Source organism: Acomys russatus, chromosome 4, assembly GCF_903995435.1.
Source record: "Acomys russatus chromosome 4, mAcoRus1.1, whole genome shotgun sequence".
NCBI lineage: Eukaryota > Metazoa > Chordata > Mammalia > Rodentia > Muridae > Acomys > Acomys russatus.
Genome location: NC_067140.1, coordinates 29,583,598 through 29,603,305, shown reverse-complemented (window position 1 = coordinate 29,603,305; position 19,708 = coordinate 29,583,598). Strand labels below are relative to the sequence as shown.

The window sequence follows — 19,708 nt, the reverse complement described above, 5'->3', positions numbered from 1 at the left end:
ATCTTTATTTTCAAAAGTGTACTTTTCTAGAAGACAAAAAGAAGCTATTAATAAAATTTAAGAAACATAAATATATGCCCCATGTTACAAATACCAAAACCTTTAAGAGAAAGACGATCTGGAGGCCAGTAAAATAGCTCAATGAGAAAAAGTGCTTGCTGCCAAACCTGACAACTTGAATTCAATTTCTAGTACCCACAAGGTAGAAGGGAAGAACTGACTCCTACAAGTTGTACTGTCCTACACACACAATAAAAATGTATTAAAAACCACTTAGGGGGCTCAGTGGTTAAGAGCACCACCTGCTATTCCAGAGGTCCTGAGTTCAATTCCCAGCAACCACATGGTGGCTCACAACCATCTATAATAGAGATCTGATGCCCTCTTCTGGCCTGCAGGTGTACATGCAGACAGAACACTGTATACATAATAATAAATAAATCTTTAAAAAAAAAACAAAACCATTTAGGGGTGAGCATGGTGGTGTACACTTTTAATCCCACCACTCAGGAGACAGAAGCAGGGGGATCTTTGGGAATTTGAGGCCAGCCTGGTCTACAGAGTGATTCCAGGACAGCCAGGGCTACAAAAAGAAATCCTGTCTCAAACAAACAAACACAAAAAATAAACAAAACAAAAACCAAAGCTCAATGTAGCAGCATTCATCTGTAATCTCAGTACTCCTACAATGAAATGGGAGGTAGAGACAGGAGAAATGTCTAGAAGCCCATTGGCTGGACTAGCTAACCTGGAATACTATGGCAATGTGGTAGAAAAAGAGACCTTGCTTCAAAAACACAAGGTATGGAAGGTGAAGACTACCAAAACTTGTTCTCTGACCTCCATGAATGCCACCCACTCCACACACACGCCCCCCCCCCCACAACACCCCTGCGACACACCACAGACAATTACTAAAATAAACAAATGGTGATTCAAGGACTGATGGGACAGGCTTATAAACCCAGGTCTTAGTGAAACAGAGGCAGAAGAATCACAAGTACATTTACAAACGGAATACTATTCAGCTATTATAACCAAAGAAATCTTAAAATTTGCAAGCAAATGGACGGAACTAGAAAAGATCATACTGAGTGTGGGAAAGATTAAGCTTTGTCACAGGTAGAAGCAGTCTTGGCGGGCTTTACCCTTGGGGCACCCCATGAATACCTTGTGACAGACTGAGTGGGGCCATCTTGGGCCTGGAATTCAGGAAGCAGACCTGGGAACCCCAACTGGGCGAGAAGGCGCCACGGAGGCGCCACGGAGGAGAGATCAAAACCACGGCAGAGCGGAGGAAGTGAGTCCAGCGCACCACCGGAGCCCGTCCCTATATTATATCCTGACATAGCAGAACCCCCTGAATGGTCCATGCCCCTGCTCCCACCATATCCCCGAGTTCCCCAGCCGGCAGCCCTGACCTCAGCCCCGACCTCGGCTTCTGGAGCCACGGGTGATGGACCGTCAGCAGGCACTAGGAGCCGCCTTAGAGCAACCCCTGAGGGGCCTGATTCCACCGTGGTTCTGCCCCTTAGTGCTGTCGGGCCTGCCCCGACAGGCAAAAAAAATGAGTTACAACTCCTACAGTATTGGCCTTTTTCTTCCTCCGATCTCTATAGTTGGAAAACTAACCACCCACCTTTTTCAGAGAACCCTACAGGACTTACAGGTCTGATTGAGTCCCTGATGTTCTCCCACCAACCCACATGGGATGACTGTCAGCAGCTTCTGCAGGTTTTATTCCCCACCGAGGAGAGAGAAAGAATTCTCCTCGAGGCTTGAAAGAATATCCGAGATGACACTGGACACCCCGTCCAGACCCTGGCCGAAATAGATGAAGGATTCCCCCTGACCCGTCCTCAGTGGGACTACAACACGGAAGAAGGTAGGGAACGGTTGTCCATTTACCACCAGACTCTGATGGCAGGTCTCAGAGGGGCCATGAGGAGGCCCACCAATTTGGTGAAGCCCCCCTCGGTGTTTCTAGAGCAGCTCATGGAGGCTTACCAGAGATATACCCCTTTTGACCCTACGTCAGAGGGACAGCGAGCCTCCGTAATCACGGCTTTCATTGGACAGTCAGCACCTGATATTAGGAAGAAACTACAGCGCATTAGTGCATTGAGAGATTGCAAGATTATACCATCAGGGATGTGGTGAAGGAGGCTGAGAAAGTTTATCATAAAAAGGAGACAGAGGAAGTGAAACAGGAAAGAGAAAAGGAGAGAGCTGAGGATGAGGAAAGGGGAAAGAAAGAGAGGGCTGAGGATGAGGAAAGAGAAAAGAGAGAGAGAGCTGAGGATGAGGAAAGACAAGAAAAAAGGCAGGAGAAGAATCTGACGAGAACACTGGCCGCAGTGGTAGGAGAAGGAAGGCGTCAGGGAATAGACAGGCCTAGGCAGACAGGGAACCTGGGCGACAACAGAAGGCAGGGGCCAAGGAGACCCAGAGAAGATTGAACGCTGCCACCTGATCTCAAAGATGCCTTCTTCTGAGATTTCACCCTAACAGCCAATCCCTGCTTGCCTTTGAGTGGCAAGACCCCGAAAATGGAAGAACTGGACAGCTTACGTGGACGAGATTGCCCCAGGGGTTTAAAAACTCCCCCACCCTATTTGATGAAGCACTACATCGGGACCTTACCCCTTTCCGTGCTCATAATCCCCAGGTGACTCTTCTACAGTATGTAGATGACCTCCTATTGGCTGCAGAGACCCGTGAAGAATGCAAGCTTAGAACTCAGAAAATCCTGGCTGAGTTAGGTGAGTTGGGGTATCGGGCTTCTGCCAAGAAGGCACAACTGTGCTGGACTGAAGTGACATATCTGGGATACAGCACCTTGAAAGATGAACAACGGTGGCTCACAGAAGCCAGGAAACAGACAGTGAACCAGATCCCGACTCCAACCACCCCTCCCTCTCCAGGTAAGAGAATTCCCGGGGACCGCGGGATTCTGCAGGCTTTGGAATCCCAAGTTCACCACTCCGGCGGCCACATTATACCCTCTAACAAGAGAAAGGGGGGAGTTCACTTGGACTAAGAAACACCAATTGGCTTTTGAGACCCACAAGAAGGCACTGCTACAAGCCCCTGCCCTAGCACTGCCTAATCTGAACAAGCCTTTTACTCTGTACATCGACGAGCGGAAGGGGGTAGCCAAGGGGGTCCTCACCCAAACTCTAGGACCCTGGAAGCGCCCAGTGGCCTATCTGTCAAAAAAAAAAAAAAAACCCAAAAAAACAAAAACAAAAAACCCAAAAACTGGATCCTGTGGCCAGTGGGTGGCCCTCTTGTTTGCAGGCAATAGCAGCAACAGCTGTATTGGTAAAAGATGCCAATAAGTTAACCATGGGCCAAAATGTGATGGTGGTGGCCTCCCATGCCCTCGAGAGTATTATCAGATAACCACCAGATCGATGGATGACCAACGCCCAGAGCTTGTTGCTGACAAAGCGGGTGACCTTCGCTCCGCCCGCCACCTTGCTACCCGAAGCTGGTGAGACCCCAGTACATCAATGTGAAGAGATACTAGCTGAAGAAACCGGGACTCGGTCAGACCTCACTGACCGGCTGTGGCCTGGGGTAAAAACTTGGTTCACCAATGGAAACAGCTTCGTAGTAGAAGGTAAGCGGAGGGCTGGGCCAGCGGTAGTGGATGGGAAGTCTGTCATCTGGGCCAACAGTTTGCCAGAAGGAACGTCGGCCCAAAAAGCAGAACTTCTTGCTTTGACCCAAGCTCTAAAACTGGCGGACGGAAAGGTTATCAATATCTACACTGATAGCCAGTATGCTTTCGCAACAGCTCATGTCCACGGAGTGATTTATAGACAAGGGCTGCTGACTTCAGCTGACAAGGACATTAAAAATAAAAAGAAAATTCTTAGTTTGTTAGAGGCTGTCTATTTGCCCCACAAGGTGGCGATCATCCATTGCCAAGGACATCGAAAAGGGACCGGCCCCATAGAAAGGAGGAACCAAATGGCTGACCAGATGGCCAAAGAGGCGGCACAAGGACCAATGATTCTAAGAGCTAAGGTTATGCCCCAACAGGCTGAGGGGATTCCCGAGAGAAGGATCCTCACAGAAGAAGAGGGGCTAAAACACTTGGCTAATACACACTGCCTTACCCACCAAGGGCCCAAAAAGATGACAGAACTGGTCAATAAGTCTCCCTATCACATCCCCAGACTACAAAAGACAGCAGAGGGTCTGGTAAAAAACTGCAAGGCTTGCGCCCTCACTAATGCCGGGTCCAGCAGACACTGTGCAGGAAAGTGCTTGCGGGGAGATCGACCTGGAACTTGTTGAGAGGTCGATTTCACTGAAGTTGAACCGGCCCAATATGGTAATAAATACCTTCTAGTTTTCAGACACCTTCTCGGGGTGGGTTGAGGCATTCCCCACAAAAAAAGAAATGGCGAATGTAGTGGCCAAGAAGATACTTGAAAAAATCCTTCCCCGGTTCGGGATACCTAAGGTATTGGGTCGGACAACGGGCCTGCCTTCATTGCCCAGGTAAGTCAGGGACTGGCCAGACAATTGGGGATAAATTGGAAATTACATTGTGCATATAGACCCCAGAGCTCAGGACAGGTTAAAAAAAAAAAAAACAAACAAATAAAACTATAAAGGAGACCTTAACAAAATTGACCTTAGAGACCGGCAGGGGTGATTGGGCAGCCCTTCTCTCCCTTGCCTTGTTCCGGGTACGGAACACACCTGGACCATTGGGACTGACACCCTTTGAGACACTGTTTAGTGCACTACTACCACTGTTTAAAACCCTAGAGAGTGTGGCATGTCCTGATGACAGTTTTGTGCCTTCCCCCCATCTTTTAGCCCGTTTAAAGGCTCTCGAGACGATCAGGCGAGAGATTTGGGAACAGCTGAAAGATGCCTACACCGCTAAGGACCCTACAGTTCCTCATCAGTTCGAGATTGGAGACGCCATCTTAGTACGGAGATACCGAGCTGGGAATCTCGAGCCGTGGTGAAGAGGACCCTACCTGGTACTGTTAACGGCTCCAACTGCCATTAAGGTAGAGGGAATCCCCACCTGGGTCCATGTTTCACATGTGAAAAGGGCTCCTCGTAAGACTAGTCAAGATGAATGGATCCTGGAAAAGACTAATAATCCTCTTACGCAGACGCAGCCCTAAGTCAGAACAACAACCCTCATGCCCTGATGCAACAGACTTGGGAGGTGATCAATAAAGAGGGGAACAAAAACAGGCTAGATAAAAGACAGAGGGACAGAAAAGCTCAACAAGGTTGGGTTGACTCCTGGCTCACCCAGTACCCCTGGATGACTACCCTATTTTCTGCTTTAGCTGGGCCAGTATTGGTGATTTGTTTGATTTTAATTTTTGGCCTGTGTGTGTGGCAAATAGACTACTTGCTCTTTTTTTTTTTTTTTTTTTTTTTTGGTTTTTCGAGACAAGGTTTCTCTGTGATAGCTTTGGCTGTCCTAGACTCACTTTGTAGACCAGGCTGGCCTCGAACTCACAGTGATCCACCTGCCTCTGCCTCCCAAGTGCTGGGATTAAAGGCATGCGCCACCACGCCCGACAGATTACTTGCTCTTATTAGAGATAGAATTAGTGCTGTTTGGCTGATGGTACTAAGACAACAATACAGATCAATAAGAGACCCCGACAGAGTATGAATCTTTTAGTCTAAAATAAAATAATACTTAAAAATTAGAACAGATATTCTAAGATTAGAATTATCCAGTAGAAAAAGAAGGGAATGAAAGGGAAATTTTTTAATTAGCATTAAAGCAACCAGAACAGCAGAACTCTCTAACTCATAAGTGCAGGTCGGCAGGTATGCTAGCCCAAGGTCCCAGATGATAAGCCACAAAGAATGCGGAGCTAGGACACAAAGGCCTATTGAGTGTTCCAGGGACCGGCTGGCTGTAAAAGATAGAGAGGATACACAAGGACAAATTCCTGAGAGAAACAGGTACCAGACATGGTCCAGTGAGTAATGAGCCAAGACCCCTCATCCAATCTTATGGTGTTTGCTTAATCCCCCCTTGAGGCCCGCACACAATGTTCCAGGTTTGAGTTTAACCAGATGTGTCGTTAGCTCAGATAAACATCTACCCTCGGGTTCCAAGAAAAATAGGAACCAAAGACTGTTCCCATGTGATTAAGTCTGACCTTACCCCAGATCTGCCTACACAATTTGCTGATGTTCAAATGTCTGAAGCAACCAATCGTGTGTGGCCACGGCAAAACTTCCCGCTCCCCCTGACCTTTGTTCCTATAAACCCCAAACCCCTGGGCTTCTGGGTCGACTCCTCTGTCTCCTGCGTGAGATACGTGTCAACTCGGAGCATTGTCAATAAACTGCCTCATGTGCTTACAGCAAGACAGTCGTTTGTGTGTTTTTGGGTGTGCGCCATCCCAAGGCTTGAGTGAGGGTCTCCCTTCGGGGGTCTTTCAGTTCTACACTCCCTAATGGTATGAGGGAAGATTCAGTATTTGAAGGTATAGAAATGCTGTTTCAGGGTATCAACACAGTTGCAACTATTGTTGCAAAACTCTTTCCTACATTATACTTAGAAAGAATTCTCTGTTTTTTCATTGTCCTTTTATTACAATATTTCATGCTTAAAAGGATTAGAAGAAAGGCTAATGACATAGAAAAGCCGGAAGGGTCAGTAAGTTCTATCCTTTTGGAAAAGATTGCAGATTTGACTGAACAAATGAAAAGGCTGAGAAAATAAAATAAAGGGATGAGAAAGCGGATAAAATTTTTGGTAACTGGTAGTGATAAAGGACAAAAAATAGAGAGACCGGAAAGCCAGAACAAAACAGAAGAGTCAATAAGCTCTATCCTTTTGGAAAAAATTACTGACTTGACTGAACAAATGGGCAAAAAAAAAAAAAAAAAAAAAAAAAAAAAAAAAAAAAAAAAACTAGAAGGGCTGGAAAAGCAGAAGGCACCTTTAGTTAAAAAGGGTGGAAAAGGTCAGAAACCAGAGGCAAAGGAAGCCAGACCGACCAAAAGGTCTTTGAAAGTAAATGTCCCAGTGGAGGACACCTCCACAGTCACCCAGACACCTTCAGCTTTTCCAGTCACTGTAAGACATGTGCCCGAGCAAAATGGCGCTGAGGGTTATGACGAAATGGCCTGGCGTCCTGTAGACATGATGGATTTAAAACATTTTAAGGAATCTATTGTCAAATATGGTATACACTCTACCTTCGTTAAACAAATGTTAAACAGCTGGGCCACTCAGAATAGACTTGTTCCCCAAGACTGGAAAAATTTAGTTTCAGCGGTACTAACAAACAGCACAACAGTTACAGTGGTTATCATGGTGGCGAACTGAGGCTATAAAAATAGAACAAGAAAATACGACACAGGAAATAAATATTAATAGAGATCAATTTCTTGGTGAAGGACAATATACTAACATAAGAGAACAAATTCAAGCTAAAGATAGAGTGATTAAACAATGTCGTAAGACAGCCTTAAGAGCTTGAGAACTGGTAGAGGAACCTGGGAAAACAACTATTCCCTTTACTAAAGTGTTCCAAGGACCTCTGGAGCCCTTTACAAAAATTTTACAGAGATTAGGATCTGCTATGGATAAGGTGATGCCAGATTCTGACAACAAACAGACATTAAAACTTATCATGGCTTATGAAAATGCAAATACTGAATGTAAGAGGGTGCTTAGACCATTAAAGGAAAGAGGCGCTCCACTAGATTATTGGGTAAAGAAGACAGTTAATATCAACTCTCAGGAGTATCAAAATAATATTGTGGGACAAGCTTTAGCCAGAGAGCCCAGATATCATAATACTCAGTGCTTCAATTGCAGTAAAATTGGTCATGTACAAAAAAACTGTAGAGATAAAAGGCACAATAACCCAGGAAAAAACGTAACTTGGAAAAGAGATCAAGGAGGTTCTGGTTATGATAGTAATGAGGTACCAAGACTTCCAGGGTATGTAGTTGCTGTAAAAAAGGGAAACACTGGTCTCGGGATTGTCAGTCTAAGAGAGATATACAAGGCAATAACTTGCCAACAGGAAACGGCAGAAGGGGGCCATAGGCTCAGGCCCCCGTAAATAATGCCAGCTGAATTCCTTTGGCCAGTCAAGAAGTTACAAACCCACAGAAAACGGGAACTGAGTGTTAGTGATCTAAGCATGCTACTAAAGGCAGTACAGCCTTGGATCTAGCTTCAAATGTGTCTCTTACTCTATCTCCCCAGGTTAAATGTTACAAATTAAATACTGGGGTTTTCAGACCTTTGCCTTCAGGCACAGTAGGAATGGTTCTGAAAAAAAGTGGGCTGACTTCTCATGGTTTTATTGTGCATCCCGGTATTATAGATAAAGATTCTAAGGAAGAAATAAAAATCATGGCATGTATGAAAAAAAAGATAAAAATCGATGCCGGGGATAGAATTGCTCAACTCCTACTGTTTCCTTACATTAAGGGCAAAGCCGCTCCAGTAAAAAAGACTGGTGCGTTCAGAAACACAGGGACACCTGTGTTCTGGCAAACAATAATTAATGATCAGAGACCTAAGTTAATTATACAATTAAATGGTGTTAAAACAAAAGGCTTGGTAGACAGCGGAGCCGATGTCTCCATCATTTCCCAAAAGTCTTAGAACCAAAATTGGCCACTTGAAAAGGTTTATACAAAAATTATAAAAATTGGTAAACTATCTCAAATAAAACAAAGTATACAGTGGCTTAAGTGTGTGAAACCAGACAGACAAATAAAAAGGCTAAAACCCTATATGGCTGACAGTCCCATAAATCTATGGAAAAGAGACCTCTTACAACAATGAGGTACTCAGATTACTATTCCTACAAATACCAAAATAAACAAGGTTAAAACTATGGGTAAATTGGTACGTGCTTCTAGAAAAAAGATTTATATAAGTGATCAAAAACAACCACAAACTATGCCCATTGTTCAACCTCAAAACTCTTCAGGTTTAAAGTGTCAAAATTTATAAGAGGGGCCACTGCTAAGATACCAACCGCCTTGCCCCTAAAATGGATTTCAAACAGACCTGTATGACAGAAACAGTGACCCTTAACAAAAAAAAAAAAAGTTACAGGCACTTCACGGTTTAGTAAAAGAACAGCTAGAGGCTCAACACATCAAAAAATCTTCCAGTCCCTAAAATTCCCCTGTGTTTGTGGTAAAAAAAAAATCAGGTAGATAAAAAATGATAACAGATTTGAGGGCCATAAACAAGGTGATTCAACCCATGGGTTCGTTTCAACCTGAAATTCCTTTGCCTTCTTCCTACCTAGGTCTTGACATATAATTACAATTAATTTAAAAGATTGTTTTTTCACCAACCTCTACATGAAAAGGACAGGAAAAGGTTTGCTTTCTCAGTACCTACTCTAAACAGTAATTCTCCAATAAAGAGATATCATTAAAAGGTACTTCCACAGGGAATGTTAAATAGCCCAACTTTATGCCAGTATTTTGTACAACCACCTTTAGAAATAATTCGTAGACAGTTTCCTCAATCTATCATATACCATTACATGGAGGATATTCTGCTAGCTGATTCTGATCCTAGTGTTGTAAAAAAAAATGTTTCAGGAAACACAAAGAAGTCTGCCATGCTGGGGATTACAGATTGCTATAAAAAAAAAAAAAATACAAAAAAGAGATTCAATTACCTATTTAGGCTATGAAATAACTGAACAAAAAATTCGACCACAAAAGGTACAGATCCGTAGAGATCAATTACAAACTTAGTGACTTTCAAAGATTATTGAGAGATATTAACTGGTTAAGGCCTACAATCGGGTTAACTACCTATGAGTTAAGTAACTTGTTTCAAACATTACAAGGGGATTCAGATTTAAACAGTCCTAGGTGTTTAACCGCTGAGACAAAAAAGGAGTTAATTCTGGTGGAACAAAAACTTCAAAAGACATATGTGGATAGAATCGATCCTGAACTTGGTTACATTCTGGTTATTTTGCCTTCAAAACATTCTCCTACTGGGCTTCTTATACAAAGAAAAGACAAGATCATAAAATAGATATTGCTGACAAATAAACAAAATAAAAAATTAAAAACATACATAAAAAAATTTCTAAATTGATTACAAAGAAAAAAATAAGGTTGTGCCAACTGTCAAAGATAAATCCGACAAAAATTATAGTGCCTCTTACTGATTCTAAGATTATGTCATTATGGGTAATTAATAAAGATTGACAAAAAGCTTGTAGTAACTATTTGAGAGACATTAACAATAGATACCCAAAAAACAAACGTATATAGTTTATAAAAAAACTAATTAGATCCTTCCAAGTATTGTAAAGAGGTCACCAATCTCAGGGGCACCCACCTTTTTCACTGATACAACTAAATCAGGTATGGCTGGTTATAAGTCTAAGAAAATAACCAAGGGGATTAAAAGCCCATTTACATCAGTTCAAAAATCAAAATTATATACACTCCCTATGGCACTGTTAGATTTTCCTAAATCTCTTAATATAATTACTGACTTTCAATATGCTAAAAGAGTTGTTTTACATATAAAAACTGCTAAATTTATTACTGATAACACCAAATTGACTACCTTATTTATAAAACTACAACAGGTCATCAAAAACAAAAATTATCCCTTATATATTACTCATATTCGATCCCATACAGGTTTACCAAGTCCACTGACAAAAAAAAAATAAAGAGATCGACAAATTATGATAGGTAATGTATTCAAAGCCTCAAAATTTCATAAAAAACATCATGTCAATGGTAAGGGGTTAAAAAAAAGATTCTCTATCACTTGACAACAAGCCAAAAAAATAATAAGTGTCCTACATGTTCCTTATACAGTCAACTACCATTACCTACTAAAATTAACCCTAGAGGTAACAAAAGAAATAAAATTTGACAAACGTGTTTCATTTTACAAAATTTAAAAAAATGAGGTATGTGCATCATACCATTGATACTTATTCAGGTTTTCAATGGACAACTGCCTTAAGTTCTAAAAAGACTGACTGTGTGATTACTCATTTGCTAAAAATAATGACATTTATGAAAATACCTACACAAATTAAGACTGACAATGCTCCTACATATGTGTCCCTTAAGATAAAAAACTTTTTTATGTATTTTAATATAAAACATGTTACTAATATACCTCACAACCCCACAAGACAAACAGTTGTAAAAAGAGCTAATCATACCTTTAAAAAATGCTTATTAAACAAAAGGGAAGGGTAAAGACACATCGGGACCAATTAAATAATGCTTTGTTGACTCTAAATTTTCTTTTTTTTTTTTTTTTTTTTTTTTTTAGATTTATTTATTTATTACTTATACAATATCCTGCCCACATGTGTGTTTGCAGGCCAGAAGAGGGCACCAGATCACGTTATAGATGGTTGTGAGCCACCATGTGGTTGCTGGGAATTGAACTCAGGACCTCTGGAAGAGTAGTCAGTGCCCTTAACCTCTGAGCCATCTCTCCAGCCCCGACTCTAAATTTTCTTAATGTGAATGATGAAGGGACGTCAGCTGTGGAGAGACATTGGGTGATAGAAAAAACTGAGGAGTTGGGACAACCAATATTCTACAAGGACTTGTCAAGTATGAAATAGAAACCTGCAGTAGTTTTGAGATGGGGTCGTGGGTATGCGAATGTTTCCACAGGGAGTGAAAAAATATGGCTACCAACTAAACTTATAAAGATTAGATCTGACCATATAAAAAGTGAATCTTAAGAGCTACCTGGTTTTTAACAACTCGACATTGTTTCTTACAGCTTGGAGAACTAATGCCCTCTTCTGTGCTGTTGGTGAATATGCAGGTGGAGCCCTGTATTATTTGCAAAAAGCAAGACAATGCTAAAGACCAAGCAGGCAACATGGGTGATTTAACCCCAAAAGCATGCCTCTGGCACCTCGAACAAGATGCCTCAACTGATGTTTCCTTAAAAAACTATATATGTACTAACATACCTGTACTAATGATTTCAAAAGTCTGCTTACTTTCAGAGCAAAAAACAGGACAATTATGAAGATCAAACTTCTGCCTCTGGCACTACTGCTTCTTCCAGAAATTGCATGCACATTAACAATAAATCGGCTAGCCGAAAGGATCAATCCCAAAAGGACTGTACAAAAACAGCTAGCTTTTCCAGTGCTTGGCCAATATATTATTTTTCTAGGGTACCCAAAAAAGATTTTTCTCCTAAACAGCATAAAGTAATTTTGAGAACACGACGCCCCCATTCCCAGTAGGTGGGATGGGTGTTTTTGGTGGGTTACTAATGCTCATTTTTACCTAACGGGGTTAGTTACAATTAATAAAAGTTCATTTGGAGATTTCTTTCTTCTTTCTTTCTCTCTCTTTTAATATTAAGGAAAAGGGGGGAAGGAAGCAGATGCTGAGATTCACACCCAAACTTTGGGGTGGTGCACAGAAGTCCTATGGAGCCAACAAATCTGGGCCCAGGGGGACCTACAGAGACTAATGAACCAATGGAAGACCATGCATGGAGAAGACCTAGACCCCCTGCTCAGATATAGTTGATAGACAGCACAGCCTCTATGTGAGCCCCTAATATGCAGAGTAGGGATTGCCTCTGATATGTTGCCCACTCGTTGATCACTTCCCCCTGTTGGGGCAGCCATGCTAGACCATAGGGGAAGAGGATGCAGGCAGTCCAGATGAGACTTGATAGGCTGGGGTCAGATGGTAGAAGAGGAAGGCTCTCCCTTCTGAGGACTAAGGGAAGGGAGGGAGGGAGGGGGGAATAAGGAGGGAGAGTAGGTACAGGAGGAGACAAGGGAGGGGGCTACAATTGAGATGTAAAGTGAATAAAATAAAAATAAACAAACTTGAGGCTGGAGAGATGGCTCAGCAGTTAAGAGCACTGACTGTTCTTCTAGAGGTCCTGAGTTCAATTGCCAACAACCACATGGTGGCTCACAACTATCTATAATGTGATATAATGTCCTCTCCTGGCCTGCAGGAGTATACACGGAGTGTTGTATACATAATAAACAAATTTTAAAAAAGGAAGTTAAAAAATAAAATAAGCAAACTTATAAAAAAAATTGTTTTAGCCAGGTAGTGGTGGCACATGCCTTTAATGCCAGCACTTGGGAGGCAGAGGGAGGTGGATCGCTGTGAGTTCAAGGCTAGCCTGGTCTACAAGGCGAGTCCAGGACAGCCAAGGCTACACAGAGAAACCCTGCCTCGAAAAAGCAAACAAACAAAAACAACAACAACAACAAAAAAAACCAACAACAACAAAAAGGAGAAACAGTAATTTTATTACTTAACATAATTAACATTGCCAGCAATGCTGAAGACAAACCAGGAGGAACCCAACTCTCTAGGTCACTGGGCAAGTGTAAAGTATTCTTAAAGCATTGTTAAAAAATCGTGGTGGCTCAGGGGGAGGAGGTCCCCCTTAGTCACAGTCATAGAGAAGGGGAATGGGGTGAAAGCAGGAGGAGGGAGGAATGGGAGGAAGCAAGGGATGGGGTAGCAATTGAGATGTAATACGAATGATTTTATTTTTCAATTAAAAACTATTTCAAGAAGATAAAAAAAAAATTGTGGTGGCCCACACCTTTAATCCCAGCACTCGTGAGGCAGAGGGAGGCGGATTGCTATGAGTTCGAAGAGAAGGCTGCACCTTTTGGAGCAGGATCGCACGTGGATCTGGGGAGAGACCAGCTTACTAGCCAGAGACACCTGGAGATCCATCCCATGGAACAGATTCTGGAAGGTTTACTCTTGTTTCCCTTTAACTCTTTTTCATCAATATTAGATGGGATAGAAAGATAAAAAGATGAGAGAAAGAAAGATAGAAGAAAGAAATCCCTAAATGAAACTTTTAAATTACATGTATAGTTATGTTACAAATAGTTATATTATATGCTGTATATATATACCTATTATACAAGTATTATATATCTAATATATATGAAATATATGTAATAAATATTTATTATACATATAATAAAACTATTGCTCTCAAAACATCCATGTCATGAAAACAAAACAATTTTATTTTAAAGGTAGGAACACTATATTCCTACTAAAATGATTAGAAAATTTTAAAAACTAAATAAATGAAAGAAAGAAACTGTTAAAACTAAGCGCAGTCAAGAATGTGGAGCAATAGAAAACCCCATTCATGGGGCTGGAGGGATGGCTCAGAGCCACATGGCAGCTCACAACTGTCTGTAATTCCAGTTCCAAGGGATCTGACACCTTCACGCTAATGCGCATAAAATAAAACTAAATAAATTATTTTTAAAAAAAGAAAAGAAAACCCCATTCACTGCTGATGAGACTGCAAAGCAGTATAGTCACTTTGGAAGGCAGTTTGACAGTTTCTTACAAAAATTAAAGACAGTTTGACCATATTATCCAACAAATTTATTTACCCAGATGACATAAAAACTACATCCATACAAAGTCCATATAAATGTTTATTAAAAGCTTTAGGGCTAGAGAGATGGCTCACCAGTTAAGAACACTGTTCATCCAGAGGTCCTGAGTTCAATTCCCAGCAACCACATGGTTGCTCACAGCCATCTATAATGAGATCTGGTACGCAGGTATACATGCAGGCAGAATACTGTATATATAATAAATAAATAATTAAGTAAATAAATCTTTCCAGCCTCAACTACAAAGCAAGTCCAGGACAGCCAAGGCTAACACAGAGAGACCCTATCTCAAAAAACAAAACAAAAAAAGCTTTGTTCGTGGGTGGCAGCGGCGCAGGCCTTTAATACCAGCACTTGGGAGGCAGAGACAAGTGGATTTCTGTGAGTTCGAGGCCAGCCTGGTCTAGAGAGTAAGTCTGGGACAGCCAAGGCTACACAGAGAAACCCTGTTTTTCAAGAAAAACAAAACAAAGCAAAAAAAGAAAACAAGAAATAAGTGAAATGCTGAGAAATTTTTAAGACAGTAAAATACACTAAAAAAAAATCCTAATCAAATGTTTATGTACCAAGAGCACAAGAGAACACAGACCCAATGCAGACAGCAGTCCAGAGTTATACCAGTCCTTCTGTTCTGACAGTGGTAAGGGCCTTCATTATGAGGGCCTAGGCACTTCTCTACACGAGTAACAAATATAAATCTATGAATTTTCTAGTTTTCTTAGTGGAATACTTCTAAGCTTATCTGTTGAGAAACTGTTCACATCCAAAGATACATTACACAGTCTTTGTTTAACTTTATCACATACAGCAGACTATGCCAGTTTAGGCTTGTTCAATACTTTTTTTGTTTGTGTCCTCACCACCACCACCACCACCCCCGCCAGGACAATGTTTCTCTGAGTAGCCTTGGCTATCCTCAAACTCACAGAGGGACAGAGCCCAGGCTGTCTTCAAACTTGCTAAACAGCTGAGAATAACCTCTTGCCTCTACCACCTAAGTACAGGAAGATGTGACCCATCATGCCTAACTGGCCTATTTTGTTCCAGGCATTGTGTGAAGTACTAGCATAATCTCACGGGAAAAAAATATGCACAACTGTTTTCATTTCTGTGAGGAATTCTGACACAAACTGAAAATAACCTATCAAATAACAATACATGAAACAGAAGAAAATGAGGTAAAAGCCATCAAATTAGTTATTTTAATAGGGACCTTAGAAAAATGTTTCTTTAAGGAGCTGACATATAAGTTAAGATGTGGAGTGAGTCTCTTAGCATAGGCTTGAAATAAAAGTAAAGTAGGGTGGGACATTCTAGGCAGAGAAGAGGAAAAGTCAAGGCCAAAGAAAGAAGCTTAATGTCTTGAAAGTTTAAGTAGTCAGGGTAAATGCACTGATAACAACCTAAGCAAGGCTGGATGGCTCAGTTAAGAGCACTTCTGCTCTTGCCTAGGATGCCAGTTCTATTCCCAGCACCACATGGTAGCTCACAACCACCTGTAACCACAGTGAGCTACCATGTGAGTGGTGACCTCTGTAGGCACCAGACACACAGGTGGTACACATACACACATGCAGACAAAACACTCATGTACACTAAATAAACAAACAAACCTAAGTAATGTCTTTGAACTCAAGATGTAAGAATATGAGAATCATTTAAAACCTCAAACCTCTCTATCACTGACCACCAAGAAACAATCACAATTTAGATTAACATCTCAACTTTAAAGTTAGCAGTGTGGCACAGGTTTATAAATCCCAGCATGGGGTCAGGCATGGTGGTTCACGCCTTTAATCCCAGCACTCAGGAGGCAGAGGCAGGTGGATCACTGTGAATTCAAGGCCAGCCTGGTCTACAAAGTGAGTCTAGAACAGCCAAGGATACACAGAGGAACCCTGTCTCGAAAAACCAAAATAAATAAATAAATAAACAAATCCCAGCACGGAGGTGGCAAAGGCATGAAGTTTATATCACAAGTTCGAGGCCATCCTAATCTATATAGTGAGTTTCAGGGCAGCCAGGTGTATATAACAAGATTCCTCAATCGTAAAACAATACAGAACTGCCAATTTTAAGCTCCCTCTTGTCCAACCACACTCAAAGCTGTCCATAAAGTAAACACTATTTTCAACTGACTTCTTAAATATTACCATATTTCTTATCTCTGGTAAGTACATCAGAGGGGGCGGGATCTACTCTAAATCTGTTCTTAAATTTTTTAGAAAAGTCATTATTTTATATACAATGATGGTAAGAACAAAGACCCTGGCCACCTAACTTCAATTTAAATTTGGGTTCTATTAAGTCATATGACTCTGAGCAAGTTGCATAATCTTTCTCAGTTCCTTCATGGGTAAATTCTGACAGTTAAAAAAAGATGAAGCATCATACACAGAGATCATCTTTTAAATATTAGCCACTGCTGGCAAACATACTTGAGAATTTACTTTGTTCAAGGCCCAGGGCTGAGCTAAAGGGACTGTAGAAACTATAAATTGCTATAGTAAATTGTTTGAAAGATAAATTGGTGAAACTCCATTAGGTGCTTTTTCCCTGGCTCCTAAGTGTATCTCTTGAATATAGAATAACGTTTAACACCCAGCAAACATCAATTTCAGTAGAGTACATGGATGTGCCTGTTCCCACAGACTTCAGAAGAAGGCATTGGATTCTCTGGAACTGGAGTCACAGATGCCTATGAGCAGACATGTGGGTGCTAGGAACCAAACTTGGGTCCTCTGCAAGAGCAACAAGTGCACTTAACTCTGAACTGTTTCTCCAGCTCCTGGTGGTAAAAATCTCGATGATATGAAACTTGCCAGGCATGGTGGTTCATGCCTCTGATTCCAATATGTGGGAGGCTGAAGCAGGAGGATTGCTGAAGTCTGGGAGGACAGGCCCATTCATTTTGCACATACATACATATAGACAAAACAATCATAAAATAAATACATCTTTAAAAATATTTTAACACTATCCAAAAGTATTGTTAAAGAAATTAATTATTTCTAATTGTTTTCTCCAAACCCAGGTGCTCATAATAAATTATTCATCTACTGAAATACCAAAATTGGATTACCACACAGCACACTTCATAATTCGTAAGTTGATGATCCAAACTTTAAAAGTAATAGAGAGAAAAGTACATGGCATATTGCTGCGAAATACCTTTGTTTGTCACCTCTGCAAGTAAACAGCATTAAAAACTTGTGTAAAAATTTGGGACAGGAGAGGAGGCTTAAAGGGTAAGGGTGTTTTTGGCCAAGCCTGACAACTGGTGTTTGATCCTCAGAGCCCATACAATGGAAAGAGAGAACACCAGTGAGCTGTCTAACATCAGGCACGTGTGCCCACCCACAAAAATAAATGTAAAAGATCTTTTAAAGTATAGGTATTCTGCCTGTCTATATGTCTGTGTATAATGTGTACTCAGTGCCCATGGACATCAAAAGAGGGTGTCCTGGAACTGGGACACCTGAAACTGGAGTTATAGATGATTGTGAACCTTTAAGTGGGTGCTGGGACTAGACCCAGATCCTCTGGAAAAACAACCAGTGTCCCTAACCATAAGTCATTCCTCCCAGCCCCATGTCAAAAACACTTTTAACAAAAACATGGTGCACAATTTTTTCATTAAAGGTTTACTACCTTGATTTAACTTATATTGGCAACTAAGTTGATTCTGACTTTCTCTTTATTAAACCTTATAGTTTGCCCAGTCACTTTAGAAAAGTCTTAAATGACTGTTAGCTTGGTTTATATTCTTCTCTTTAGGTCATAGAAGGGCTTTTCAGGGTGATGAAAATGGAGGGGAAAAAAAAGGATTTCACCTTTCTAAAAATGAGTTTTCAGTTCTATAATTATGCATAATGTAAGACAAGCATTCTATCTGGGCCAAGATTTGATGCCCTGGCTCCTAAGAGAATTAGAGTCATATATAAATTTGGGACACCTTCCGCAAAACCTCTATTGAAGCAGAAATCAGAAACTCATTATTAATATTGACCAACACGAACGTCTTCTCTAACATACAGCAGCCACTCTGGCAACAACTCCTTCATCCTTTCCTACGCAAGAAGCAAGAAACAAAATGGGATGCGTTCAATCTTGCCTGGCAATTACCACGTCTTTGGTCGGCTCTCAACAACGACGCCGATCTGCTAAGAGCTAAAGAAAAAAGTGAGAATCTGATTCACCTAGCCTTAAAGTGGCAAGGCCCGGCTAACCTACACTGCTGGCTATTGTACTGGGCCCCGCGAAACCTTCACAGCTGCTAAATATCTCAACTCTGCTGACACCTGAGAGAGAAAAACCAAGGGCGGGGCCCCGGCAGATGAACAGAAGGGTTAAAAAAAAAAAAAAAAAACCATCGCAGGTGGGGCGGGGGGGGGGGGGGAGATGCAGGGATGGAGGCAGGCCCAGACACCCAAGCTCCGATGCTGTCTGAGGCCGCTATCACACCCCACCACAGCCCTCCCCGGCTCGCGTTCATTCATTTGACAATTCCGCGAGGCTGCCCTCCAACAAGGGCCCGCAACGCAGGGGTGTCCCCGCCGCCCCCCGCCCACGGCTCGGACACCTCAGCCAGCAGGCGCGGCCCGACGCCGCCCCGCGATCCTCAGGCGCTGCCAAGGAAGCTCCCCTCCGCGCGCTCGGCTCACCTGAATCCCAGCCCGGGTCACTCCCACGCAGGCGAGCGCCCACGCCCCCCACCCCCGCCCCACCCCCGCCCTGCCAGCCGCGGGGGGCTCCCCGGCCTCCGCCCCGGCTCCGCCGCCTCAGACCTGCCGGGCAGGGTTCGCGAGACCGCCGAGGAGGCAAGCGTCCGCCGACAGCCCCGCCCGCGGTCGTGGGTCCCCCTAGCGCGAGCCACGCCGCGCGATGCCGGCTCCTCAGGGTCCAGGCCAAGCGGGTGAAGCCCACCGCCCCACTCACCTCCGCCGGGTCAGAACCGAGGGGCCTGCTCTAAGCCGTTTAAAACCGCTTGGGCCGCCGCACACCCCGCAGTGTCCTCGTTGTTTATTGGTCCTGGGAGGGCCGCCTATCGCCCTCTTATTGGTCCGTTTGAAAGGGCTGTGGGCACGCGCCGCCTGCGGCCTTAAAGGGTCCGCGCGCACCTGCGTTTCCTAGGGGCTACTTGTCAGGTGGGCAGCCGGTATGCCAGAGGTATGACTACCGATGACTTCAGATTGAAGAGCGAAAGGTGTGTGGTAAACTATGCATTCCTAGCCATCTTCATGTTGCCTTTGCCTAACTGCACATGTTTAAACTGCTGT

The 19,708-nt window shown here is 42.6% G+C and overlaps 1 protein-coding gene and 1 pseudogene across 2 annotated transcripts in view; one reads left to right on the top strand and one right to left on the bottom strand.

Moving 5' to 3' along the window:
* The window catches only part of Ckap5 (cytoskeleton associated protein 5), a 106,847-nt gene extending 87,365 nt beyond the window's left edge, over positions 1-19,482 (bottom strand). Inside the window, exon 1 of one of the 2 annotated variants that reach the window (XM_051144112.1) lies at positions 19,368-19,482. The gene's annotated coding sequence lies outside the window, so the exon portion shown is untranslated. The remainder of the gene's footprint in view (positions 1-19,367) is intronic. The other variant, XM_051144114.1, reaches the window with a different exon arrangement.
* On the top strand, positions 1,372-4,994 carry LOC127188393 (uncharacterized; annotated as a pseudogene).
* Positions 19,483-19,708: the final 226 nt, after the last annotated feature.